The 26,901-nt window shown below is 40.5% G+C and overlaps 1 protein-coding gene across 2 annotated transcripts in view; it reads left to right on the top strand.

Annotated features, from left to right (window-relative positions):
* Nucleotides 1-26,901, top strand: part of LOC131669819 (nuclear pore complex protein Nup205) — a 188,283-nt gene that overhangs the window by 70,238 nt on the left and 91,144 nt on the right. The window lies entirely within an intron of this gene.

The following is a 26,901-nucleotide window of genomic DNA, read 5'->3' as shown; positions in this document are numbered from 1 at the left end:
AATTTTAACGAGTTTTGATCTATACACTTCTGCAAACAACACAAACAACAACACAGCCTCCACACCAGGACCGCTACACTCTACACACTACACATCACACATCTCACCGAATGCAACACTTCCAACACTTTTGCTGCTAAGTACCAGTGTCAACTATTTTTACCGTTATCCACATATTTGAATCTTCTCGGAGAGACTCCTCATAGCCGGTGCTATTTCTTCGCCGCATCACTACTTTTAACTTAATTTGTTCTTGCGCTTAGTCATCGCGATGGCTATTTTAATTTTAAGCTTATTTTAATTTATATTTATTTTACTTTATCTTGTTTTGTTTTACTTAGTTTATACTGTTGTATTTTCATCTAGCGCTATCTACACGCTAGACAATTTTATTTTTAATCTTAATTTTAATTTTATTCTATCGACTGTGTCAAATCGCGTTTACTTTCTTACTTTTTCATGAATTTTGCAATGTAATTTTTCCGCGTTCGCTTCACCAATCATTTTTTCTCATTTCATTTTGCGGATAAATTACTTATTTATTTTTGCGTTTCAAATTTTCGCGCGAAATTCAAACTATGTTCAATTAGTCGTGCCAATCGGTCCTTTAAATTATCTTACTTGTTACAGTTTCTTGCGAAGTTTTGAGATCCGGGGAGGAGATATGGGAAACTTTTTGACACATTTTATGAATTTTTATTTTTTGTCTTAACTAGTTTTTAAATTTTCAAACCTTTCATTTTTATCAAATGGTCTTGTCTTCATGCGCCGAGTGTGGTGAAGCGCTGAGTTATCTGGATGCTAATATCCTGCAGTGCGAGTCCTGTGATAGATCTTTCCATCGACACTGTTTCCATATAACCTCAAACCCTGACCTTGCTACCTTTACCTGTCGTGCCTGCTCTTTTCAGTCTTCAGTTTTGGCCAACTCTCATCAGTCCGGTGCCGTTTTTTTGGAATCCCTTCCTTCCACTCAAATTGACTCTGCTTCTGCTGGTACTTTGCCTTTTATCGAAATCTCAGGCCATAAGAGACAGGCATCACCTTACGAGCTTTTCCCATCGAAGACGTCGAGAGTGGAATCCCGGAGTGACTTCTGTGGTGTTGACCAATCGGCCGCCCTTCCCACTGTTTCTTCCTCCAGCACGGACCAAACCCACTTGCTGGATAGCATGGCATCTACCACGGGCGACAAACCACTAGCATGGTTTTCTGGCTTCGTGAATAATGAATTCACTGAATTTTGGAACGAGATCAGAGCCACCCAGACTTCCATTCTAACCAAAGTCAATCGTGTTGCCGACGAGGTGAAGAGCCTCAAGTCCGTGGTGGATCTCAAGGATCGTTCCGAGCTCCTCATTCTAGGCCTACCGCAGGGGTTCCAGGGTTCACTGGAGGATGCCGCCGGGATGCTTTTTGAGGCGATTGGCTGCCCAAACGCTGGTGGTCGCATAGTGGCCACCAGAAGATGGACTGCCACTCGTTCTCGTCCAAATCCGACCGATACTACGTCCACTTTCGTCGTGCGTATCGACTCAACGGTGGTGCGTGATGTCATACTGGAGCGCTCGGGCAGGGTCGCTGGGAAGACGGCGAGGGACATTTTCAAGTGCGGTCACGGAAACCCCGTCTTCATCCGCCAGCTGTTACCGCAGCCGATCCACAATCTCTTTGTAAAGGCGCTCGCGCGCAGTCGTGAGTTGGGTTTCGCGCGCCCTTTCGTCTCGGGTATGGTCGTCCATATACGAGAGAATACATGTTCCACCCCGATCCCAATCACGTCGGAGAGTGACCTTGACACCTGCACGCCTTTGCCTCCCGGTCAGCCTCCTGTCCAGGCCGCTCTGCGCTCTAGTGCCATGGCAGCGGCTGACACTCCGATCGGCACTCGCAGACATGCTCCACTCAAACTTAACTTCGCGCCCCAGGTGGTCAAATCGCGACCTACTGCCTCCATCCCTAAAAACCCGGCTCCGCAATTTAGCAAAACGGACGGTTGTTTTAGCCCGACAGTGTGTGTCTTTCCGGCCCAGCTATCTCAAGCCATCCCATCTTCATCTCCTCCAGTTTCTGGTCCATGATGCCAACTAACCCGGGACCATACCCCGCCCTCTGCTTGCTTCGTTGTCGGCCACATCAATATAAACAGACTAAATTCCCCCTGTCACTTTGCTCTTCTCGAAGCACAAGCCATTTCTACACATTTTGATGTCATAGCCATTACTGAAACTTTCCTCTCACCTGATATCTCTGACTCACACCTCTCTCTCCCCGATTTCAATTTTTTCAGGCTTGACCGAATTGGAAAGCGGATGGCGGTGTTGGCCTGTACGTCAGATCTCACCTTAAATTCAGTTTCCTAGCTACTTCAGATCCAGTTTTCGATAACACACCTGAATTCATCCTAGGTGAAATAAAGTCCGACAACACCAAGCTTTTGATGGCGGTGGTATACAGACGTCCCTCTGCTTGCTCTCCCACACACTTTTTCAACTGTTTGGCCACTTACCTCCCTCTGTACGGAAATGTCATCATTACTGGTGATTTTAACGCAGACCTAGGTTCCAGCTCTCTGCCGGATGCTCGAGCTTTGAGATCTCTCGTTGACCTGCACAACCTCCACTTCGTATCCACTGCTCCCACTCATCACTGTCTTGATACAAATCCCCCTTCCTATACTACTCTTGACCTCTTCATAGTGAAAGACCTAAATGCTATCCAGACATTTGAAAAGTCTGATACTCCTTTTATTGCTGGTCATGATTTCATCTCGCTCACCTATCGCTTCGCTACTAACAAGCATATCACCACAGTCATTAGGTCCCGCGGTTTAAATCGGGTGGACGAAGCGGCCTTAAATGGGACCCTCAGGGGCCTTCTCTCGTGTCTGGTCGACCTTTCTTCAACACGACTGCAGCACTCTTTCGACCCGTCGATCGAAGCCGACGTGCATCCCCTTGACAACTTGGTGCACTCTCTCACTGAAGTCCTCATAAAATCCTTTGACGAGGTAGCCCCTCTTAGGTGCATCAGGTTGTCTTCTAGGCGTAAACCCTGGGTGACTCCGAGCATTCTTGCGCTTATGAAAAAGCGTGACGCTGCCTATGAACTGGCATCCTCCTCCCGCTCGGGCAGTGACGTCGCTGGGTATCGAAGACTACGCAACGATGTCTCAAATGCCCTCGACTCTGCAAAAAATTCTTGTATTTCAGGCAGACTGTCTTCCGCAGCCACCAGCAAGGTCAGATGGAGAGAGTTACGAAACTTGGGAGTCACAAGGCGCGCTCTTCCATCCCCGTTTCAATTTTTTTGTCCATCCGTACTAAACACCCACTTTGCCAACATAGTCAACTCGTCTCCTCCATTGACACGTGACTTTTTGGACGCCCTTTTAACGAGTCCCCCAAACGCTCCTCACGTCCACTCCCCATTCAATTTTCGTGAGGTCACTTGCCAGGAGGTCATGGATGCACTAAACTCGTCCACATCCAGAACATTCGGTCCTGATGGTTTGTCTGTCAAGATGCTTAAACTCGTCTCCTCTTCTTGTCTCTCATCTCTCACGCATCTTGTCAACAAATCATTACTGTGCGGCGTTTTTCCTACCTCCTGAAAACGGTCTCTCATCACCCCTCTTGCCAAAGTACCTTCGCCCGCTCTTTTATCGGACATAAGACCGATAGCAAGGTTATCTGAGGTATCAAAGGTGCTTGAGAGGCTCGTTCATTTACAACTCTCGTCTTACCTGGACCGCCACAAGCTGCGTGATCCACGGCAGGCGTGTTTCGTGCGGTTTCACAGCACCCAGACAGCTCTCCTGGGTGTCCTGGACGACGTCCGTAGGGATATTGAGGAGCGTAAAATTACAATCCTCGTCCTGCTAGATTTCTCCAGGGCTTTCGACGTTATCCCCCATGGTCGTCTGATGGTCAAGCTCAGGGACCTATGCCTGTCTGACACTGTCCTGGGATGGTTCTTCAGCTATCTGACTGACAGGTTTCAGGCTGTTATGGGGGAGGATGGCAGGGTGTCGGATTGGCTCAGGGTTGCTACTAGAGTACCGCAGGGTAGTATTTTAGGACCATTGCTATTTGCAATCTTTATCTCGGACCTGCCCTCTGTTCTCTCCTTCATGAACTACGTGCTTTATGCCGACGACACGCAGGTCTATCTTCACTGTCATCCCAGCAACCTTGCGGAGACTTTGGGGAGGGTGCAGCTTGATGTGCAGGCTATAGCGGATTGGGCACTAGGAAACGGTATCTCCCTGAACCTCACCAAGACCAAGGTCATGATAATGGGCAGCGAACAGTACGTTAGGGCTATCAACTTGAATGACATCGTGAAGATCACCATCAACGAGGTTCCACTCGACTATGTTACTAGTGCTCGTAATCTGGGTGTGACACTTACTCCCACGTTAAACTAGTCCGAACATGTGAGAAGCGTGACGAGGAGGGCATACAGCTGTCTGGCTTCACTTCATTTCCACAGGAAATCTCTCTCGACTACCCTCAGAAAAGTTCTTGTCGAGCAACTCGTTTTCCCACATTTCGATTACCTCTCAGTGGTTTGTATTCAGCTTGATGGAGAGCGCTCGTCTAAGCTTCAAGTTGCATAAAACGCCTGCGTACGCTTCGTAATAGGATGGATCCCTTTTATACCTTCTCTATCCTTAAACGGCCACATCATGCACCATAGACTAGCCCTGGGCTGGCTATCCCTTACCCCAAATAAGTATAGAGCCCTTGCCGTTCTGGCCTACTCTGTTGTGTCCAGAAAATCGCCGCACTACCTAGCTAAAAACCTGTCTGTCCTGCTCGATGGTGTCATTATCCGGCGCTCGGGTCGCCACCCGCCGTTGGCGTTTGAATACAAGGTCCCTCGAACTGAGGCATGGAACCATTCCTTTGCCATCCTTGCTCAGAGAATACTCAACTCACTGAGCGTGACCCTGTTCTCCACCGATCGGATCCCTAACTTCAGGGCTTGGATCCGTGATCTATTCTTAAACTACGAGGCTAGAGCGTGGATTGAGAGGGCGACTCGCGAGAAGTTAATGCCAGTACCGGCACTGTCCGATTATACTCGCATACCAAACAGGGTCAATCCAGCCGCGTTTTCCCAAAATTATCCATCGTCCCACACTTACCCCTCTATCGACCTATGGTTCATGAAATAGCTAATTGAATGGTTATTTTCTAGCCGAACGCACGTCGATCCACCTTTATACCTTTCCTCTTTTCAGACCTTCTTTCTGTAAAACAGGTGCCATTCGCGTCTTTACTACTCTTGCTACTTTTATTATTTTTTACTACTTTTAGTATTTTGTTGTTCTTATTATTTTTATCATTCTCTGTTACCTTTATTGTCTTTATTATTTTAGTATTATTTTTCATCTTTTATTATTGTTAATTTTGTCGTTTTATCTGATAACTCATTTATATTTTTCTTTATATATTTTATTTTACTATATTTTCATATTTTATTCTATTTTTATTTTTACATATATACTCTTAGTGTTTATTGTTAATGTCATTGGAAACTCGCTGCTCACCGTAATACTACTCACACAGTTTCACGTAATTCATCTTCTTCAAACAGTTAAATGCGTCACTATTCATCCTTGCATCTCCTCTTTTGTCATGTTTAAATTTTGTTATTATTTTGTTATGTACATTTTCCAAACTGCCAGACGGGGTTCCACCTCATTGGTGCAATAAACGAACTAATCTAATCTAATCTCTCTCTCTCTCTCTCTCTCTCTCTCTTCCTAAGTGATTTTTCGTTAGGACTAGTCGTTGAGCTATTTAGATTTCTTATGTTTTTCATACTACGTATAGCGCCTGGTTCTCAACATTTATTTGACAGTTCTGAAGAGTTCCACTATACATGAACGTCTTACGAGGGTCCTTTGAAAAGTCCGTGGAAGATTAATTTGGTTCTGTTTCAATCTGGTGTATTTTTCATAAAACTTATTGATTTCTTTTATTACTGATGATAACTGAATATCATTCATAATGATGTCATTTGGTGCAAACCATGGGGCCCATACGACATTTCTTAATACTGTAGATTGGAATCTTTCTTGTTCTTTATCTGTGGCTCTTTCTTCCCATTAATCCAACAAAATACCTTCTCTAGTTCGTTTAGAAATTATAGCTCAACTTCTCTAATGTTCCTTCTTTATTTATACAACATCTCGACATGTTCCTTTTCTTGTTTTCCGAAAATTAATTTTTTCTGTAGAATTCAAATTCGAAGACAAATAGAATTTGTCCATCCCCTTAGGTTTTTTAGATATTCTAACCTAAAGGGGCAAAAAAGACGGGTTTGCGGTATATTTAAGGTCCTGTAACGACGTGGAATAATTTTTTTTCGGAAAACAGAGAGAACCAAGAAGAGAAGAAAAATCTACTCTTATTTTTTTAAATTCATTTTTAAGATTTGAAATACCTTTTTTTTTTCATCCGAATATCATTGATTGAAAACAAGTATCTTAGCAGTTTCGAAACAACTAATTTCCCGGATACGCACATATGACATATGTAAGGCTAGAACACCAGACTATTATACTGTAATTTTTTTAACCCTCGAGCTCCGTAACCTACAACACTAAAATATTTAATTTCAATTAACGATATCTCGATGAAAAAAAAAGGGATTTCATATCTTAAAATTAGACTTTTAAGATTTACAGAAGATCTTTCTTCTCTTCTTGGTTCTCCCCGTTTTTAGAAAAAAAAAATTTTCCGCGATGTTACGGGACCTTAAATTTACCAAGAAATGGTCTTTTTTGCCCCTTTAGTTTAGGATATCTAACAAAACCTGCCGTGATGGATTCTGACTCTGGATTCGAATGCTACGCAACAAATTATTTCAGAAATGATCTTCATTTGGGCATAAATAAAACCATGCGGACCTATGTAATTTTTGTAATAAATTTGGTTTAAAAAAAGTGAATGATATGACTACAATATTCGTTGGCACTATGATTCAATATACGAGGTCTGTCCGGAAAGTATCGGGCCTACCTTTATATTTTCGTTCTAGCGTTATTCTTTATCATCTGGTGGGTGGCATCCTTCAAAGTAATCCCCACTTGATTGAATAACACGGTTCCATCGATGTTTCCACTTTTCAAAACAGTCCTGGAACTCACTTTTAGGGATAGCCTTAAGTACACTCGTCGTATTGTTTTCAACCGTTATTTTGTCATCGAATCAGTTTCCTTTGAGTGGTTTTTTTTAGTTTTGGAAACAGCCAAAAGTCACAAGGGATTATGTCGGGACTGTATGGAGGTTGTCGAAGCAATGCGATATTGTGTTTGCTCAAAAACTGCTGCACAAGATTGGATGAATGCGCTGGCACATTATCGTGATGGAGAGGCCAGTTACCACTTTCCCAAAAGTGCAGCCGTTTTCTTCTTACTGCATCACGCAAACGTTTCAAAATTTGAACGTAGTATTCTTTATTGATTGTCTGACCTGTTGGTGCATATTCGTGATGTACAACACCTTCACAATCGAAAAAAACAATCAACATTGACTTAACATTGCTCCGACTTTGACGTGCTTTTTTTGGTCTTGGCGATTCAGAATGCTTCCACTGTGAAGATTGTTGTTTTGTTTCAGGATCATAACCATAAATCCATGATTCATCACCTGTAATAACTTTTCTAAGCACATTATCATCATTATTGACCATTTTCAGATTGTCCAGAGCGATTTCTAAAGGAATGTTCTTTTACTCTGCTGTGAGCAATTTTGGGATGAATTTCGCACACACGCTTTTCATTCCTAAATTTTCGGTTAAAATTTCTGAAATGATGAGTTTTTGGTATTCCAAGGTCTTCTTCTAGTTCTCGCACAGTCATACGACGATCTTGTTCGATTGCAAGTCGCACCCGCTCAATATTATCTGCGGTTTTTGTCGTCGAAGGTCGGTCGGAACGAGAATCACTATCGACAGTAGTGCGACCATCCTTGAACCGTTTATACCACTCTTGTATTCCTGTTTTGCTCATACACTCGCTTCCGAAGGGCTTTTGCATCATTTCAATAGTTTCCGAACTTGTTTTTCCGAGTTGAAAGCAAAATTTGATGCAAATTCGTTGATATTGTTTTTCAGTCATTTTTGACAATATCAAAATCCGACGAACGCGAAAAAGACACTTTAAACAAAGACACGTTGCGCATGAACTATACGTCCGGCAGGTGTCAGTAAGTAACCAATAGATTCGTGAGGTTTTACTGTTGACGTTTCTGTCCGGTAGAGGTCGCTCGAACACTATGGCGCAAAGATATAAACGTAGGCCCGATACTTTCCGGACAGACCTTGTACTAGGTGTTCCACTTTAACTTGGACAGTAGGATAACTCAGAACTTTACAGAATATTCGAAAAATGTTTCAAATAAAAGTTGTATGGTTTAAAGGGTGTCAACTCTTGATAACCTCAAACTTGATCTTGAACTTTATTGTCAAGATCATTTCAAGATCAATTTTTTTTTAAATAGGAACTCCTATTTTGACCCTTTATCTATCCTTTTATTCGGATAGAACAGGAAATTCTGCCTTCATGTGACCGTGGAAGTCCGGAAGACCCTTCAAGGTCATATCAAGGTCAACTTTGTTTTTTGAGCTTGAATACTGTGATATGAGTCATTTCTTCTACATCAACCAAGCGTATGTTGGGCTGTTTGTTGGTTCTCTGAAAACTAAGCAATCAAGGAGCCTGACTCACAACTGGCTTCTTACCTCAGTAATGAGTAACTCACATAGCATAAAATCCCTGGCTGCTTAAGTTTAGAACTTAAGCCTTACCCCCAGCTACAAGATCTTACAGCGCGTAGAGAAGGTTGTGTGCATGTGCGCGCGCACGCGTGTTTATGTGTGTGTGTGCGTATTTTTTTTTTTTTTTTTATAGAGGTGTAGGGTAAAATCTGTGCGTTTATTGCGAACGCACCGACCTTAACGGGTTGGCTATGAGGTGGGTCTAGGATGTGACCGTGTAAGCGTTCACCTCCCCGACCTTCTCACCCCTAACACCATCGTGTGTCATACTGACTAAAACCCCTTCGTTCTCCGACCAAGGCCGAAGCCCGAAGTCCTCTTTCTCCTGATCCTTTGATCCCCCGGGGAACTGCCGTTAGGTACTACTTCCCGGGGGAGGTGTTAGCTATTATCCGCTATTCCGTCCTTGTCACTTCTTCTTTATGATCTTTATTCCATCATTTCCTTCTTCTTATCTTCTAATCTGATGTCCTCAGTCTCGTCTTCTTCTGCTCTTCGCATCGTAGTTCTTGGAGAACTTCCATTGCGAAGGTCGTCACTGTTGCCCATGCTTTCTCCAAGGGAAACATCAGCTTTACTATGCTGTCTGGTGTAACAGCTGCGTTCACCGTGAGTTCCAATTCTTTCCGTCGTGTCTCATACCTCCGGCATGCAAAAAAGACATGCTCGGCGTATTCACTTACTCCTTTGCAGGTCGGACACTCTGGTGTCCTCATACCTGTATTTGTACAGGTATGCTCGAAAGCATCCATGGTTAGTTAGCATCTGAGTTAGATGATAGTTTACCTGGCCGTGTGTGCGACACTTTTCGATACTCGGGATAAGGTGATGAGTCCACCTACCTTTCTCTGTTCTATCCCAAGCGATTTGCCAATGTTCAATGCTTTTTTTCCTCTCTTCCTTCTTGCTCCGGTTCGCTTCGACATCTTTCTTCTTTCGGTAATAAATGCGCCTTCTCTCCTCGGCTAGCTCAATTAATGGTAACAGCCCCGCGATAACCTCTGTCGCCTCTCTGGAGACCGTCCGAAATGCGCTGATTACTCGCAGTGCGCTGTATCTGTACACTGCATCGATTTTTCTACTAGAATCCTTGTTCTTCAGCGCCTCTAACCACAATGCAATAGAATACGTGATGATCGATGTGATCACCGTCGTCAGTAGAGCCCTTCTTCTTTTGCTTGGTCCTCCTATATTCGGCATCAGTCTCGTTAGTGCTCTTCCAGTCATTGATGCCTTTTCTGCTACGTTCTTTACTTGCTGTTTAAAATTCAACCGAGCATCTATCAACACGCCCAGATATCGGATGGCCGATCGGGAGACAATCTGATGTCTACCGGCTTGTAAGGTGATCGTTTCTATCACCTTCCTGCCTGTTATCAGGACTGCCTCTGTCTTGTGTTCCGCTAATGTCAAACCTAACTACTCTAAATATTTCTGGTACCTTGCGAACTTCACTCCAAAAAAGGTTTTCGAGGTCCTCTTTATGTTTTCCTATGATAACCAAGGCGATATCGTCTGCGAACGCCACGGGTGTTACTGTTCTCGGCAGTATCTGTCGCAGCAAACCGTCGTATAGGATGATCCACAAGAGCGGTCCAAGAACCGAACCCTGCGGTACCCTCCTGTCACCCGGTACTCCTTAGTGCCCTCTTCTGTCTCGTACTTCAGAATTCTATTGGTGAAGTAGCTAGCCACCATCTTTTGCAGGTACCTTGGTACATTCATTGTCACTAGCCCGTCTATTATGCGATCCCATCTCGCTGTGTTGAACGCATTCTTGATGTCGAGGGCAGCAATAAGACAGTACTTCCTGTCTCCCCCTTTCCACCTCTTACCAGAAATAGCGGACCTAGCGATACTGGTCACCCGCTCGATAGCGTCGAGTGTAGATCGGCCTTTACGGAAGCCGTATTGGTTACCTGTTAGGTAGGTCTCCGATATCACCTCAATCCTTCCGTGAATGATGCGCTCTAGTATCTTTCCTGCCGTATCAAGCATACAGAGTGGTCGATATGATGATGGTTCATCCGCTGGATTTTTCCCTTTGGTGAGAAGTACCAGCTTCTGCTTCTTCCATCTGTTTGGGAATGATTCCTCCCGTATGCACCTGCCATACATGTTCAGGAATATGTTTGGGGCAGTTTTGATAGCCACCTTCAGTGCTATATTCGGTATACCATCCGGGCCTGGTGCCTTCAGGTTCCCCACCTTTTTGCAGGCCCTCGTCAGTTCATCAATCGTCATTGATGGTATCTCCTGGTCCACGTCCATGACCACCCGCAAGTCGTGTCTATGTTGCTGGGGAAACAGTGTCCTAAACACTTTTTCCACCAGGACCGACAAGTTTTGAATTCAGGGAAGCTTTGAATAGTTCCTGGTCAAAGTCTCCCACCTTCCATCCTTTTGCATTGTTCTTATTTATAGGAAGCCTCCTTCTTCCGAACTCCCAGGAAATCAGTCTATGGTCGCTCAGGTTAAAAATATCGTTTACCTTCCAGTTGTTTATCTGGCTCACAAGGCAGGTTCTAACAAGCGTCAGGTCAATAATCGATGTTCTTCCTTCCCGTTCGTATGTTTGTATCCCTCCTGTGTTGATAAGCTCAACCTCAAGTCCCGCTATCGCCTCTAGTACGTAACTTCCCTTCTCGTTTGTCTTCTTACTGCCCCAATCCAGCGCCCAGGCATTAAAATCTCCCGCTACAACCGCTGGTTCGTGCTCTTTCACGTCGTTACATAGTTCGTACAGAAGCTTCTTGAATTGGTCGGGCTCCATGCTTGGAGGGGCATAGCAACTATAAAAATTTATGTTGCCCAGTTTCGCCCGAACAAAGCCCTTTCGTCTGCTATCGCCCCTGTTCTGGAATGGGGTGTTCCAGCAGGACCAAATGGCCGCTTTACCAGTTCCATCCCCAGCCCACGTCTCATCATCTGGTATCCTGTAAGGGTCCGAGATGATCGCTATGTCTGCTCTCCACTCTCTTGTTGTTTGCCCAAGTAAGCTTTGGGCTGCGTTACAGTGGTTGAGGTTGTGTTGTAGCACTCTCATCTTCTTTTAATGGGTTAACTCTTGTTCTTCTTCTCCTCTTTGAAGACAGCGCACTTGTAGCTTCCAACGATGTGGTTGCAGCTGATGTCCTTTTTGGCACACAGAGGGCAGTGCGATTTTTTGACGCACTCAGCAATTTTGTGCCCGGCCTGGCCACACTTCAAGCAGAGTTCTGAACGATTTACATGACTGTGTAACACTGGTGTAACTGCTCCTGGCAGTTTAAGCCGTAGTAAACCGTCGTACATCACATTCCATAGGAGTGGTCCAAGTACCGAGACCTGCGGTACGCCTCCTGTCACCCGGTACTCATTTGGCCCTTCCTCTGAATCATATTTCAGGTTTCTGTCCGTGAAATAGCTGGCCACCATTTTGAGAAGGTACGCGGGAACATTCATCTTCATTAGCGCGTCCATGATGCGATCCCACCTTGCCGAGTTGAAGGCATTCTTAATGTCTAGTGCGACAACCAAGCAGTATTTCTTCTTCCCGTTTCTCCATCTTTCACCGGAGATAGCTTCTTTCGCTATGTTAGTGACCAGGTCAATAGCATCGAGTGACGACCGACCTTTTCGAAATCCGAACTGCTTATCGGAGAGCTGCTTGTCTACTACTTCCTCGATTCTTCCATGGATGATTCGTTCTAGAATTTTTCCTGCTGTGTCGAGCATGCAAAGTGGACGGTATGATGATGGTTCGTCAGGTGGCTTTTTCCCCTTAAGGAGAAGAACCAACCTCTGCTCTTTCCACTTGCTGGGGAATAACCCTTCTAGGATGCATCTGTTGTACATGCTGAGAAACATGTCTGGCGCTGCATCTATAGCCTTCTTAAGTGCAGCGTTTGGAATGCCATCTAATCCTGGGGCTTTCGCGTTTTTTACCTTCGCACATGCTTTGTTCAGTTCTTCTCTCGTCACGAGTGGGATGACTTCTCCCTCGTTTTGCGTTATATGAAATTCGCAGCTAGGTCGTTGAGGGAATAGGTTTTCTACTACCTTCTTGAGAAACACTGGACAACTTGGTGATACCGTTGTCTGGCTCTTTAGCCGTTTGGTGACGACCTTATAGGGCATTCCCCAAGGGTCAGTATCGACCTCTTCCAGAAACTCCTTCCAGCATTGTCTTTTATTGACCTTGATCGCTTTTACCAGGTTTGAACGAGCCCTTTTGTACTGGTTTTGCAGCTCTATGACATTTCTGCCTTTCTTCCGTCCGCGTGTTACCGCCCTTTTTGCTGAGATGCACTCCTTTCGAATGGTAGCGATGTTCTCGCTCCACCAGTATATCGGTGCATGCTTGTTTCTTGTGCCCTTTCGAGCCATAGTTGCATCGCAAGCCTCAGCGACTTTCTTCATAACCTTCTCAGCTTCTTCTTCGGCGTCACGAGCGCTGATAAGGCCCGTATCAAGTGCCGTTATGAAAAGCTCAGGGTCGAACTCTTTTGCTTTCCATCTCATTGCATTTGGCTTTTCTTGCATTGTCTCCTTCCTTCCTATCTCCCAGGTAATCACTCGGTGGTCACTTAAGTTGAAAATGTCATTCACTTTCCAGTTTACGCAATTTCGTACAATACCCGCGTTGACAAACGTCAGGTCAACAATTGATGATCTTCCGTCTCTTTCGTACGTTGGCATAGATCCTGTGTTGAGGAGCTCTAGGTCTAGGTACGACATAGCTTCTAGCAATTCATTTCCTCTGTTGTTGTTCCACCTGCTTCCCCACTCTACTGCCCAAGCATTAAAATCTCCTGCGACTACTGCTGGGGAGTGTTCCTTGACATCTTTCATCAGCCTATCTAGGAGGTCCGTAAATCTTCCTTGCTCTTTGTCTAATCTAGGACGTGCATAGCAGCTATAAAAGTGTATGCCACCGAGCTTAGCTCTGACGAATCCACTTTGAGTGCAGTTTGCTGTGTCCTGGAAAGGTAAGTTTCCACACGGCCAGATGGCTGCCTCTCGTGTCGTGTCGGTGACCCATGACTGAGTTACTCCGGCCTTGTACGGGTCAGCTATTATGGCCACATCTATTTCCCATTCTTACTGTCTGCAAGAGCAGGTTGTGCGCACCTTGGTCATGGTTTAGGTTGTGCAGCAATATCTTCATTGTCGTCGTGGTCGTTTCCGCTTTTTGCTAGCTTCATTAGCAACTGCGCATCTAATACTGCCAGCTACATGTTTGCAGTGCTCTGCTTGCTTTGATTCAGCGCATAGGACGCAGTATGCATCTTTGGTGCATTCTGCAACCTTGTGCCCAGGTCCACCGCACTTCATGCAGAGCTTAGATCGGTCCACTTCACTCGTGCATATCTTCGCTATATGTCCCGGATGCCAGCATCTATAACACTTGAGAGGCCGATTGCTTTCTCTTATCATACAATTGACAAGGCCAATCCGGATTTTACCCCTTTCACCTATTGCTTTACGTGCCACTTCAGCCGGCAGTCTCATGCAGGCTATTTGGGTTTTCCCATATGCCACCCTCATAGACTTTATCGATTCATCCTTCACGGTGGCCGTTTCTCCGATCACTCTTTGAAGGGCTTCCAAGAGCTCAGCCTTGGTAGTTGTTTCCTCGATATCTTTGATTTCGAGGTCTACCTGGTGTGTTTTACTGGTGACGTCAGCTTCTTCTTTCAGGGCTGTTTCTATCTCCTTCTGGAGAGGTCCCATGTTGTCTCCTATTTTCCGATTGAGCACAATTAGCAATTGGCCTGTTGCCGTCCTACGCACTTTTTCAATGCTGTCCGCGGCTACCTTTCCCGGGATTGTGGTCTTCACCTTCCTCAAGATGTCCACGTAGGATTTCTCCGGTTTAGCGCTTATAAGTAGAGCATTCGACAACATCCGGGGTCTCCGTATCGGCTCGAAGCTCTTCTTTTTCTTTTCCCTCTTCTTCTTCACTGTTTTCCAGCTTCGGTCGTTGGCATCGCCTGCTTCTTTCTGTCGATCGTCTTGTTGGACAGACTTCTGCTGCTGCTCCATAGGTGGAGTCACACCCGGTTGGCGAGCCCTTCTATTCTTCTTCACAGTCGCCGTCTCAGTGGTAGGCGGTGAGTTTGCCTTCCTCTTTGGCGTACTTCCCGCAGGACTCGGTGTAGGCGTTCCTACAGGAGCAGAGAACAGCACTTTCCTAACACCTGATATCTCTTGGATCCGAGGATTGGTAGTTACAGATACCTCTCCATTTGACATCGCGCTTTTGAGGCTTTTCAGCGTTGCTTTCACCTTCCGGCCCAGACCACGTATGGTGTTGTTTATCGTGCGCTGCTGTTTGTCTTCCAGCATCTCGAGAAGCTCTTCAACAGCCTTCTCAAGTCGCTGCAGCTTATCCTCATGTGGTTTTTGATACGGAGTACCTTCTTCTAGCATTTCGTACATTTTTTCGTACATTTTGGCGTCCCCAGAATCCAAAGCGCCAGCACCGGCCACCGAGGCTTTCACTCGATCGGAGCCAGTGGTAGGATTGACCTCATTTGAGGGTTTACCTACCTGGGGTATATTATTGTTTGATGAACTTTCCATGGTTGGTTTATATTCGGAGTTCCTACTCCTAGTCCGTGAACATGGACGGGGTTTGTGTTTGGTCCGCGAGAGGTATTTTATTTCCCTCAAACCCTCCCGCTATTGGCAAGCCAATAGCAAGCGAGCCTCCCTATCCGCCACCTGGGACGCGCCACGTCGGGGTTCACCTCCCCGTCCACTTAGACTACTAAGTAGGTCCGTGGTGTGTGTGTGTGTGTGTGTGTGTGCGTGTGTGTGTGTGTTAAATGTATCAAATGTTAATGTATCAAATGGTTTTGTTGGATGTTCATTAATAACAAAATTTTTCATATATCCCCATAAAAAAAAAACCAGGGAGTCAAATTCGGTGACCTAGGAGTCCACGCGATTGGTCCAGCCCGTCCTATCCATTGATCTGGAAATTGTTGATTAAAGAACGCTCGTACGATAAGAGCATAGTGAATAGGAGAACTGTCTTGTTAAAGCCATAAATTTAAGCTAAATGCAAGTAGAATACACTTGAGGTATCTTGGCAAATTATTCTGGAAATATGCAAAATACATTGGACCATCAATAGTCTGTTTAAAAATGAACTTAAAATGACCTTGAAGGGTCTCTCGGATCCCACGTATGAAGGTTATCTGAAGGTAGAATTTCCCGCTCTATCTGAATCCAAGGTAAAAAATAGGGGTTTCTATTCAAAAAAACAAAGTTGATCTTGAAATTACCTTGAAAATAAAGTTCAAGGTTAAGTTTGAGGTCATCCTGAGTTGACCCTCTTTAAACCATACAGCTTTTATTCGAAATATTTTTCGAATATTATATAAAAGTTTGAGTTATCCTACTGTCCAAGTTAAAGTGGGGCATTCTGTAGAGTTCAACAGCAACATTTTCATAGCTGGCTCGCATGGATTTATGCATATAAAAATGAATATGAGCTTGAAATTATTTTTAATCATATTGTAGGAAATAATTTTTATATCACAGATTTCTTGATGGATTTCTAATCATGAATGTTTTTTACACATGTTTACTTAATTATTAACTTATCTTTCTTCACCCACGCAATTCAACATTGTTGTTCTGTTCATTTTCTAAAATATAGTCAATAACCATACTGATAATTACTTTTAGAATATTTTTCGATGTAGCTTTTACGTAATCTTTGTTTATTGTCAACTTCATTTTGATAATAGTACTTCAATCAACAAGGTTATACATTTTATCAGGGTGATTCAAAAGTCCCGGAACGGCGGAATAACTCGGCATGAATTTATTTTAGCGAAAAATGTTTTGGATAAAAGTTATAACATTTTCCTTAGCTATCTAATGGTGACCTTGACCATGACCTTAATAATGAGCTTCAAGGTCATTTAGAGCTCAAGGTAATTTTTTTAAATGGAACCTTATATTTTTATTTGTAGAATCAAAAGAGCATAAAATTTTAGGTTCAGATATGGCCTTGACTATGAACTTCAAGCTAGGACACACAGTGAGGCAAGGTTGAACTTCCACCCAGTCAGTTATTTCAAGGTTGTTTCAACCCAGACAATCAAAGCAAGGTTATGCATTAACCCAAGCAATTAAAGCAAGGTTAATCTTCCATCCTGCCAATTAAGCCAAGGTTAAGCTTCCGTCCAGCCAGATAAGGCGCGGTGGTGGGTTTACCTAGACAGATAAGGCAAGCTTATGTATTTACCGAGCCAGTTAAGGCGAGGTTATGCATTTATGTTAAGGCTAAATTAAGATAATCACTGAATAGCATGTGTTCAAAATGATTATCACCAACTTCCTGGCAATATGCCACACGATCGCAAAAGCTTGATACAGCCCTTTGTATCATGTTCGGTTCAATAGCAGCAATTTCATCCCGTATTCGTTGTTGAAAAGCATCAATGTTCAATAGCTTTGTTTCATATAATCGACCTTGTAGATACCAATAAAAAAAGTTAAATGGGATGAGATCAGGTGATCTCGCTAGCTGTTTAATCGCTTCACATTCGCCTATCATCCTTCCATTAAATATTCTATTTAAGTAATTGCGAACACGAAACCATAATGAGCTACCCTTCCGTTTCGCTGAAACCAAGTCCTTTCGAATTTAACTTCTACAACAGCACGAATAGCAGGGACATTCTGGTTCCTTAACATTTTCTCATTCCGTGGACCATAAAGGTTTCTTTCAATAAAGAAAGGTCCAATAACTACATTGTTAATAATGTCTATCCAAACGTAACCTTTTTGGGGTATTGAGTGCTTCGACTGTCCATCATCTAGTGAGGGTTAGTTTCGCTCCAATAAGACATGTTATGCTAATTAACGCTACTATTTACAGAATATAATTTCATCCAAAAATACGATATGATACAAAATATTCATTCATCATCAATTCAGAAAATTTTAGGCGCCTATCACAATCGTCTTAATTCAATTCTTGTACCAATTGAACTTTATAGGAATTATACTTTAGTTTCTTTGTTAAAAATCGTAGTGTCGAACCATAAGACAAGTTGTGTTACTGTTTTTATTTTCTGATAGAGTTATGAGGATCTTCCGTTGTGATGTTAATATCACCTATTATTTGTAATATTATTCGAACTCTCGTGGTCTATCGCGTTAATGAGTAAGAATTTGTTTCAATTTTGAAAAATGCTTCTGAATATTAACATTGAAATAAAATTATAAATGTGTGGGGACAGACCCGACTCGCTCTGGCTCCGCTCCGCGGCAGCACCGTCGGAAGCAAGCACTGACGCCGCGTAGTGGCCTCTCTACGGTATCGGCCCCCATGCTAAGCAAGATGGCCAAATTCTCTCGCACGCATCGAGTCTTGCTCACAAGTCACTTAAGCTAACTTTAGGTGTAATTTAGTGTAGAAGAAATAAATATATTATTTAGCATATCCACACGCATTCTCACATTCACCTCACCCTCGAACACGTCCCCAAAAATGAATATCTATGATTATATGAATTGGATTTTAAGGAAAGACAAACTTTACCCTAGTTTCTTATGGTGCGAAGTGTTCCATAAGTAGAATTTAACTCTTTCTTATAAAAGGATGCAATTCAGCTCAAGTTTCTCATAGCGCGAAGTGTTCTATGAGTCGAGCGTAAATTACAATAGGAAAGAAAGTATTTGCTCAGTTAATCACTTGAGAGTAAGAACTTAGGTATTAGCCAAGTTTATTCGATCTCGAACGCTCACTTTGCAAGGCTAGGAGTGAATGTTAGCCTGTGTAAAAATCAGTGTATTTATACACAAATTTTCCCGCCTATTTTTGCAGGACAGCTCTCTTCGAGTTGTTTACGCAATTGTGCGAAATCATTTTTTCTAATTTACAAGAAAATAAACAGTAATAACGAAATTCTAAAACATGTAAACTTTACAGAAATAAATATAGATTATTTAAGTATAAATTATAATTATCGCAAAAAGTATAGTCAAAAGTTATAAACTAATAAAGTTAGTTAATATAATAGCGCAATATTCACAATAGAATAAAGATAAAATTTTACATATATCGATAGTTTATCACTAGTAGAAGTAATTCCTAAAAAGAACTACTTAAATTAGTTAATAACATTTGAATTATAATCAATTTTCTTATTTGCAACGGTTTTTTGTAAAATCTTATAACGCAAATAATAAATCAGTTAATTAAGATTAATAAACTACACAAATGTCGTTGTTATGTACAAAATTAACGCTTTCGATTCATGTACAATTATTTGTTTAAATAAATTATTAATTGTTTTTTTATTAATAACAGTAATAACTAAGTTGTCACCAGTGAAACGAATGCTTACTCATGTTTCTTAGATATTCATCTTGAATTTAGAGTATCCGCTTTATTAAAATAATTAATATTTACAATGTAATAAACAAATTAACTTTGCATATTAAAATTGAATATAATTTAGTAATTAAAAGCAATTAAAATTATTATAATCTAAATCTATGCCCTAAAATCTACATAAAAAATGCTTTGTTTCATCGAAATTACTCTTAACCCATTAAGGCCCAGGCCAAAACTGGAAGAAATAGTGTCAAACTAACTATGCGATTCATAGGCAAATCGAAAAAAAATACCCGTTTTTTTCTTTTGCCTTTTGCAATTGTTTATAAAAAGTTATTTAAACAAATTACCAAAAAAGTAATTTTTTTTGAAATGTGATTGTGGGAATCGATTATACGGGAAAATACATGAAAAAAATATATGTAACTTTTTTTTTGTCGGACTTCAATTTGCCATGAAAAACAGCTATCAAACATTGATCATATAATTCGATTGAATTTTTATTCAGTTTTATTTTCGTGATCTTCTCGGTGTCTTTTGCACAAGGGTATAGCACATTTTTGGCAATAAAATTCAGTTTTCATCTCACACGATAATACTCCACATGTTTTGTACATACCTTGTTTGATTACGTGTTTATGCAATGATGTGTCACTTGATCTTTTTCGCTTGTTAGGACGTTGATTCGCAAATTTCTCAAGATAAAATTCACAAACTTCTTGCACAATATCTTTTGAACCTTTAGGCAAGTCTGGGTGCAGCTTATTATAAATCACAGTAGCATTAGTCAATGAAGCCTGAATAAGTCGTAAGAACGGACACCATGTCCATTTTTTACTCCTAATTGAAGGCATCAAAGCATTGCAATGATGATCATACAAATCAACCCTACCCATGTTTTAGTTATAGGAAGAAAACGCTTGAGGGAAAAGAATGGACCTCTTAGCTTTTTCATGTCATCGCTGCACTTTAATTTTCGGTTCATCCTCAAATTTTGTTGATAACACTGATACAGGTTTTGAATCCATCACAGTTATATAATTCAGTTTAGAATTTTGATCGTGAAGAGCGATAGTTGTTCCCCTCTCATCTTTTTTTAGCATTTCAACTTTTTCTTTGACGCGGTTTTGTCTGACCGTCCCACTTGCTGATAATCCAATTTTTTCCAAATGTACCATAAGATCTGGATTGGTGAAAAAATTATCAAAATACACATGATACTTAGTAAGATCTTTATTAGTTACTTGTAGTAAAGGCGATAGCAACTTGATAACGACTTTCAATTCCAAACAAACAGCAACTAGAGGGTTCCGTTCATGGAGTCCTGCTTTACCTGTATAAATATCCATCTGAGGAACAAAGGGTCCATAATTTTATTCCAAATCTGATTGGCTTATTTCTAATACACTGTTTTATGCCAAACTTCCCGAAATATTTTACCATTATCTCATCTATTGATAAGTTGTAATCAAAAAAATCGAACTGCATACTATTTTCACGAAAATAATCATATGAACTTCTAATTTTCCAAACTTTATCATTTTTATTTTCATCTTGAAGTTTATAAAATCTTATTTTCTTGATTTCAATAAATTTATTTCTTGTCATAAGTTCAGAAATAACTGGACATTGTAAGATTTTTTTAGTTGACCAATAGTCACGGAGATTCTTTCTCGAATTGAAAATAGTAATCATTATGATAATAATAAATTTTTCTAGATCATTTATACTTAATTCAAAATTGTTTTCAGTTGTAGCTTTTATGATATAATTTTTCATTGAATTTGAGAAATATACTTCAAATACTTCCAAAGAGTTTTTAAATACAAAGAGGAAATGGATTGAACGTTGAAGGGATCATCGTTATTTACAGTTGAGATATCATTCAAATCTAATACTTGCCAATCGTAAACATGATTGGGTTCTAATAGTTTTTGAGTGCTGCTGTATGTGCTTTTTATATGTTCATATGAACCAACAAGAATCAATTCAAATGATATATTTTCGTCAACCTTGCAATCAGAATCCCTATCTGAGCTTTCGTGATCTCCGGGAATGAACGATATATCGACGTGAGCTCGGGAATCATCAATATCATCATCCTCGACAAAGTCGGTTAAATCTTTAACCATCCGCCTTGTCATTTTTGCTTGTTTCAAAAATAGACAGCAATTTACAAGAAATTATAGATTTTCGCTGTAAGTCAGATAGAAATCAAATTTTCGTATCAAGAAACAAAACCTCTAAATTTTCTGTAAAACCGTTAGCCCGCCACTCAAACGTGATCTCTAACACGGTTTACAAATTTTTACAATCAAAAAAATTTTTTTTCAATTGGACTGAACTCAACCATCAGGTTGAATCACTTGCGACTGTCGGTATCAATTCAATGCTTGATAGCTGTTTTTCATGACAATCAGATTTGTAAAACAATAATTTTTTTGGTAATTTGTTCAAATAACTTTTTATAATCAATTGCAAATGGCAAAAGAAAAAACACGGGTATTTTTTTTTTTCGATTTGCCTATGAATCGCATAGTTAGTTTGACGCTATCTCTTCCAGTTTTGGCCTGGGCCTTAATGGGTTAATTAACGTATTTTAATTAAACAACAAGAACTATTATATCTATATCTATAAGTAGGTGACGTCACGCTCCTTATATGCTCATGAAATTTGACTCTGGTACTAACACAATCATATAAATTGTGATGTGGCACCATTTAATATACTAATTGATGTAAGTAGATTGATGAGTTTAGCGGGTTGCAGTAATCCAGTGAAAATAAGAGAGAAGCTCATAGATAGGACCGTTACATAGTCCCCTCTTGAGACTGAATGATCTATGTGAAAGAAGTCTCATGAATCCAATTCTCTATGAGCTTTTTATTCTTATTTTTTTTTGTTTTATTTATTTTATGATACACACAGTTCATAATTTCTTGTAGTTTGGAGATTAATGAAGCCCAGTCTTTGTGATTTTCATTGGTATAAGTCTTTAAAAATCTTTCCAATGCTCTATGTATCTGCTCCACAATATTAATCTATAGATAACGAGTACTAGAGTATATAAATTTTATTTTAGCTGAAGAAAGTTTTTCTTTCCAAGCTTTTGCAGTGAACTGAGTACCCTGATCACATATAATTACTAGTGGGTTTCCATAGTTAGGAATATAATATCCAAAAATTTTTTTTATAGTAGTATATGTTGTTGATCTTTTTATAGGATACATTATAACAAATTTACTGAAACAATCTTTGGTGGTTAAAATATATTTAACTCTGCCACGTGAAGTAGGCAAAGGACCATAGAAGTCTATTGACAATAAATCATTTGATTTTTCTAAAAGTATTGGCTGCATTATAGATGATATCTTTTTAGTATAATACTTCGTGCGCTGGCATAAATCACATCGATTTACGAGTATAGTTTCAGCGACTTTTTTACGAAGCTTATAAATATAAAAATTTTCCTGTAACATCTTTATAATTTTTCATGATCCAATGTGACCATAGATCTCATGTTTTTTTTTTGGATTAATCCTGGAATAATTACTTCAGGTAACAATATTTTATTGTTAATTTTATCCTTTTTTATATACTAAATTGTTCTTGATTATATATCTATGATCAAAATTTTCCTTTTTTCTTAAATTTTGAATGTAGTCATCCATTTGTTGTAATAAATCAAGATTTTTGAAATGTTTAATTAAATCACAAGAAGGATCTTTCGTCAACGTAGCGACTTGAATGTCATCGCCATAGTCGTTGCTGCAGTCCGGTTTGTATCTTGATAGGAAATCAGCGGCTTTATTTGTATTGCCTGGTAAACACTCGTACGTAATGTTGTAATCTTGATGAAACAAGCACCACCTCACTAATCTCGCATTCGTAAATTTACAAGTACTATAGTCAAAAATTTCAACGCTTCTTGATCCGTACGTATAATTATTTTTTTCACATCTCTTAGATATGTTTCCAATTTTAGATAAGACCAAGCTACAGCTAAAACTTCTTTTTCTGTAGTGAAATAATTCAATTCCGCGCCTTTCAAAGTTCTTGATATAAATGTTACAACTTCTTCTTCGCCTTCGCTATTTAATTAAAACAAAGCAGCGGCTATAGTATGATAACTAGCATCAGTCGTTAATATACGAGGCGTGTTCAAAAAGTAAGGTGACTTTTGAAATTTCACGGGCAACGTACTTTCGATTATCGATTTTTTTGTTTTGTTATGTTGGTACACTCTTCCCGAATATCTGTACCAAGTTTCAAGTGTATAGCTTTTTTTGTTTGGTTGTGAGAGGCGTAAAGGTTATAAGTGTTTTGCGTGCTCGGCGATTTCTTGCTATTAAAAAATATGGATCAAAGGATTTGCATCAAATTTTGTGTAAAAAATAAAATCTAGTGCTCCGAAACATTTGAAATATTGACGGTGGCATACGGTGAAACTGTTCTGAGTAAAAAAAATGTTTACAAGTGGTACAAACTCTTCCAAGATGGCCGGGAAGATGCCAATGACGAGCCTCGCTCTGGACGCCCAAGCACGTCAACAACTGATGAAAACGTTCAAGCAGTGAAGAAAATTGTTCTGGAAAATCGTCGAATCACTATCAAAGAAGTTGCTGAGGATGTTGGTATATCGCTTGGCTCGTGCCATGAAATTTTCTCTAACGTTTTGGGCATGAGACGTGTGTCAGCGAAGTTTGTTCCGAAATTGCTAAATTTTGACCAAAAGAACCGTCGCATGAGCATCGCTCAAGAACTGTTGAATGACGTCAACGACGACCCAGATTTACTCAAAAGGGTCATAACTGGTGACCAATCATGGGTATATGGTTATGATATCGAAACCAAAGTCCAATCGTCCCAATGGAAGAGCCCAGATGAGCCAAAACCGAAATAAGCACGCCAAGTTCGATGAAATGTCAAAGTTTTGCTCACTGTTTTCTTTGATTACCATGGCGTGGTGCATCAGGAGTTCTTACCATATGGACGTACGGTCAATAAACAGTATTATCTTGAAGTTATGCGCCGTTTGCGAGAAGCAATACGAAGAAAACGCCCAGAATTGTGGAAAAACAATTCATGGCTTTTGCATCACGATAATGCCCCTGCTCACTCATCTTTGCTTGTGAGAGATTTTTTGGTCAAAAACAACACCACAATCATGCCTCAGCCACCATATTCACCGGATTTGGCCTCATGTGACTTTTTCGTGTTCCCAAAACTAAAGAGACCTATGAAAGGACGGCGAATTGCAACGATTGAAGAGATAAAGACTGCATCGCTGGAAGAGCTCAAGGCTATACCGAAAAGTGCTTATGAGAAGTGCTTTGAGGATTGGAAAAACCGTTGGCATAAGTGTATTGTATCTTAGGGGGATTACTTTGAAGGGGACAACATAAATATTGGTAAATAAATAAATATTTTTTCTTAAAAATACAAAGTCACCTTACTTTTTGAACACACCTCGTATAAGGTTTATTAGGATCAGGAAATTTCAAAGTAATAGTGTCAATAATAATATTTTTTACATTTTCAAAAGCTGATTCATGCTCAGGTAACCACTGATAGCCTTTGCTTTGTAGCAATAGGTTTATTAAAGGTCTACATATCTCAACATAATCTTTCGCAAACGTTGTATAAAAATTTACAAATCTAAGAAAGCTTTGCAAGCTTTTTAAGTTTTTTAGAGCTTTATAATTTTGAATTATTTCTAATTTACTTTTTTGAGCTTTTTATACCGTATGGAGTAATAACATGTCCTAAAAATTCAATTTCTTCTTGAACTAATTTGGATTTTGAAAATTTCAATGTATAATTATCTCTACGACAACATGTAAATAGTGTACGTAAATGATGTATATGTTCATTGAATGTTTTAGAAATACATAATATATCATTCACAAATGGGATTATAAATTGTTTTAAATCGCCAATTGATAAATTTAAAGCTCGTAGTAATGCTGCTGTACTAGTGCATGTACCGAAAGATACTACATTAAATTCGTAGGTATTACCTTCGATAATAAATGCCGTATATTTCTTATTTTCTTCTTCGAGAGGAATTTGCCAAAAACTACTTGTTAAATCAAAACTAGATATAAATTTTATTCCAAAACAATGTTGAAAATTATCATTCATATGTAGTGGGGCTTCATAATCTTTTACTAATTTTTTGTTTAATTTTCGGGCATCTAGACAAAATCGTACTGACCCGTCTCTTTTATACCTATAACAATTGAATTAATATAATTACTAACTGATCAACGAATAACGCCATCTTTTAGCATTTCTTTGATTGCAATTCGAACATTTTCTCGATGATTTAACGGTATAGGATACTATTTTCAAAAATAAGGCTCTTTATCTTTTAAAATCAATTTATGAGTATATACTTTTAATAAACCTATTTAGAAGCTATCTCATTTTTTTGAGTATCGGTTAGGCTTGAGCTTTCATCTATTTTCTTATTGATTTCCCCTCGAGTTAGCTCCACAAAATCGTCTTTTGCGATCCCTGTGTCTATTTCATTTTGAGTTAGATCAATGAGCGATGGTAGATCATTACCAATTTCCGAAACAGTATTATACTGAATATTTAAGCTTTGAAAAGTACTTTCATCTATCAATGTATCATTATATTTTAAGTTTTTTAAAGTATTATCAATTTCAAAATAAATTTGTTCATTATATGTATCAAATTTGAGCTTTATATTTTTCATTGTATCATAACCGATAATGCCGATAATTTATTAATTAGGAATGATTATAAAGATAATATTAATATATTGTGTAACGGAGAATCTCGGTTAGGCTGATTTTGTCTCTTTAGCTCTCGCCAATGTCCGCGCGCCGCGCCAAGCTGAGAATGTGTGCTTGTGACACGCACACTCATGCTTGGTTTTTGCTTTGAGGTGCTGTGTACGGGCTGAGCTAACGGCTGAAGCGATTGAGATAGCGCAGAAGAGGAAGAGAGAGAGAGAGTGCTCTAGTTGCGGATCACCGCGGAAAATTTGAGAGAGTATCTGCTGGGCTTTGAGCAATGAAAGTCACGTGCGTGAATTTAACCGAAGTTATCGGTTTTCCGGAATTGGTCCCGCGATCTCGTCAACATTTCGTTTTTCGGAGACACGCCTGGTGTGCGGACGAGAATTAGAGTGTTGGGGCTGGGTCGCGCCCAACCATGTCCAAAAGGATACTCAACACCGGTGCGTATGGGTCACCGGCGAGGTGTGCGGGTGCGCGCGTGAACGGACTTCGTCGCTGCTGCAACACAGAGCGACCGAAAGGCAGCGGAACAACGGCAACCACAGCGGGAGCAACAACAACAATCATCGAGTGAACAACAGGTTGAGGTAGCAACATTAGTAGAGCGAACGAGAGGACGAACGAGAAAATAAAAGACGACGATAATAATACCAGCTAGGTAGGTGGTCAGCGAGAAGGACCGCACCAGTGACGTCAGAATGCGAAGCGTTCTAGCCGTCAGAGAGGCTGAAGGTCGAGGTCGGTGTCGTGTTCTCTTTTGTCTCTCTCTTGCATGTTTGGGCGTCAGCTTATGGGTAGGTAGTGTGGCAGATCTGCCGGCTACCCCGTTGACGAACTAACGGCGAACATTGTTTATCAGGCATTAATTGTGATAATTAGTTTTAAAAAGGGAATCGTCAGGATGACGAGTCACCGATTCACCTTCGCGCTCGCGTTTGTTGTTGTGCCGCTCGTAGTATACGAGGTGTGTTCAAAAAGTACCCGAAATTATC

The sequence above is a fragment of the Phymastichus coffea genome, unplaced genomic scaffold (assembly GCF_024137745.1).
Source record: "Phymastichus coffea isolate CEN01 unplaced genomic scaffold, Cenicafe_Pcof_1.1 PCOF00008, whole genome shotgun sequence".
NCBI lineage: Eukaryota > Metazoa > Arthropoda > Insecta > Hymenoptera > Eulophidae > Phymastichus > Phymastichus coffea.
This window is presented reverse-complemented; position numbering and strand designations above follow the sequence as displayed.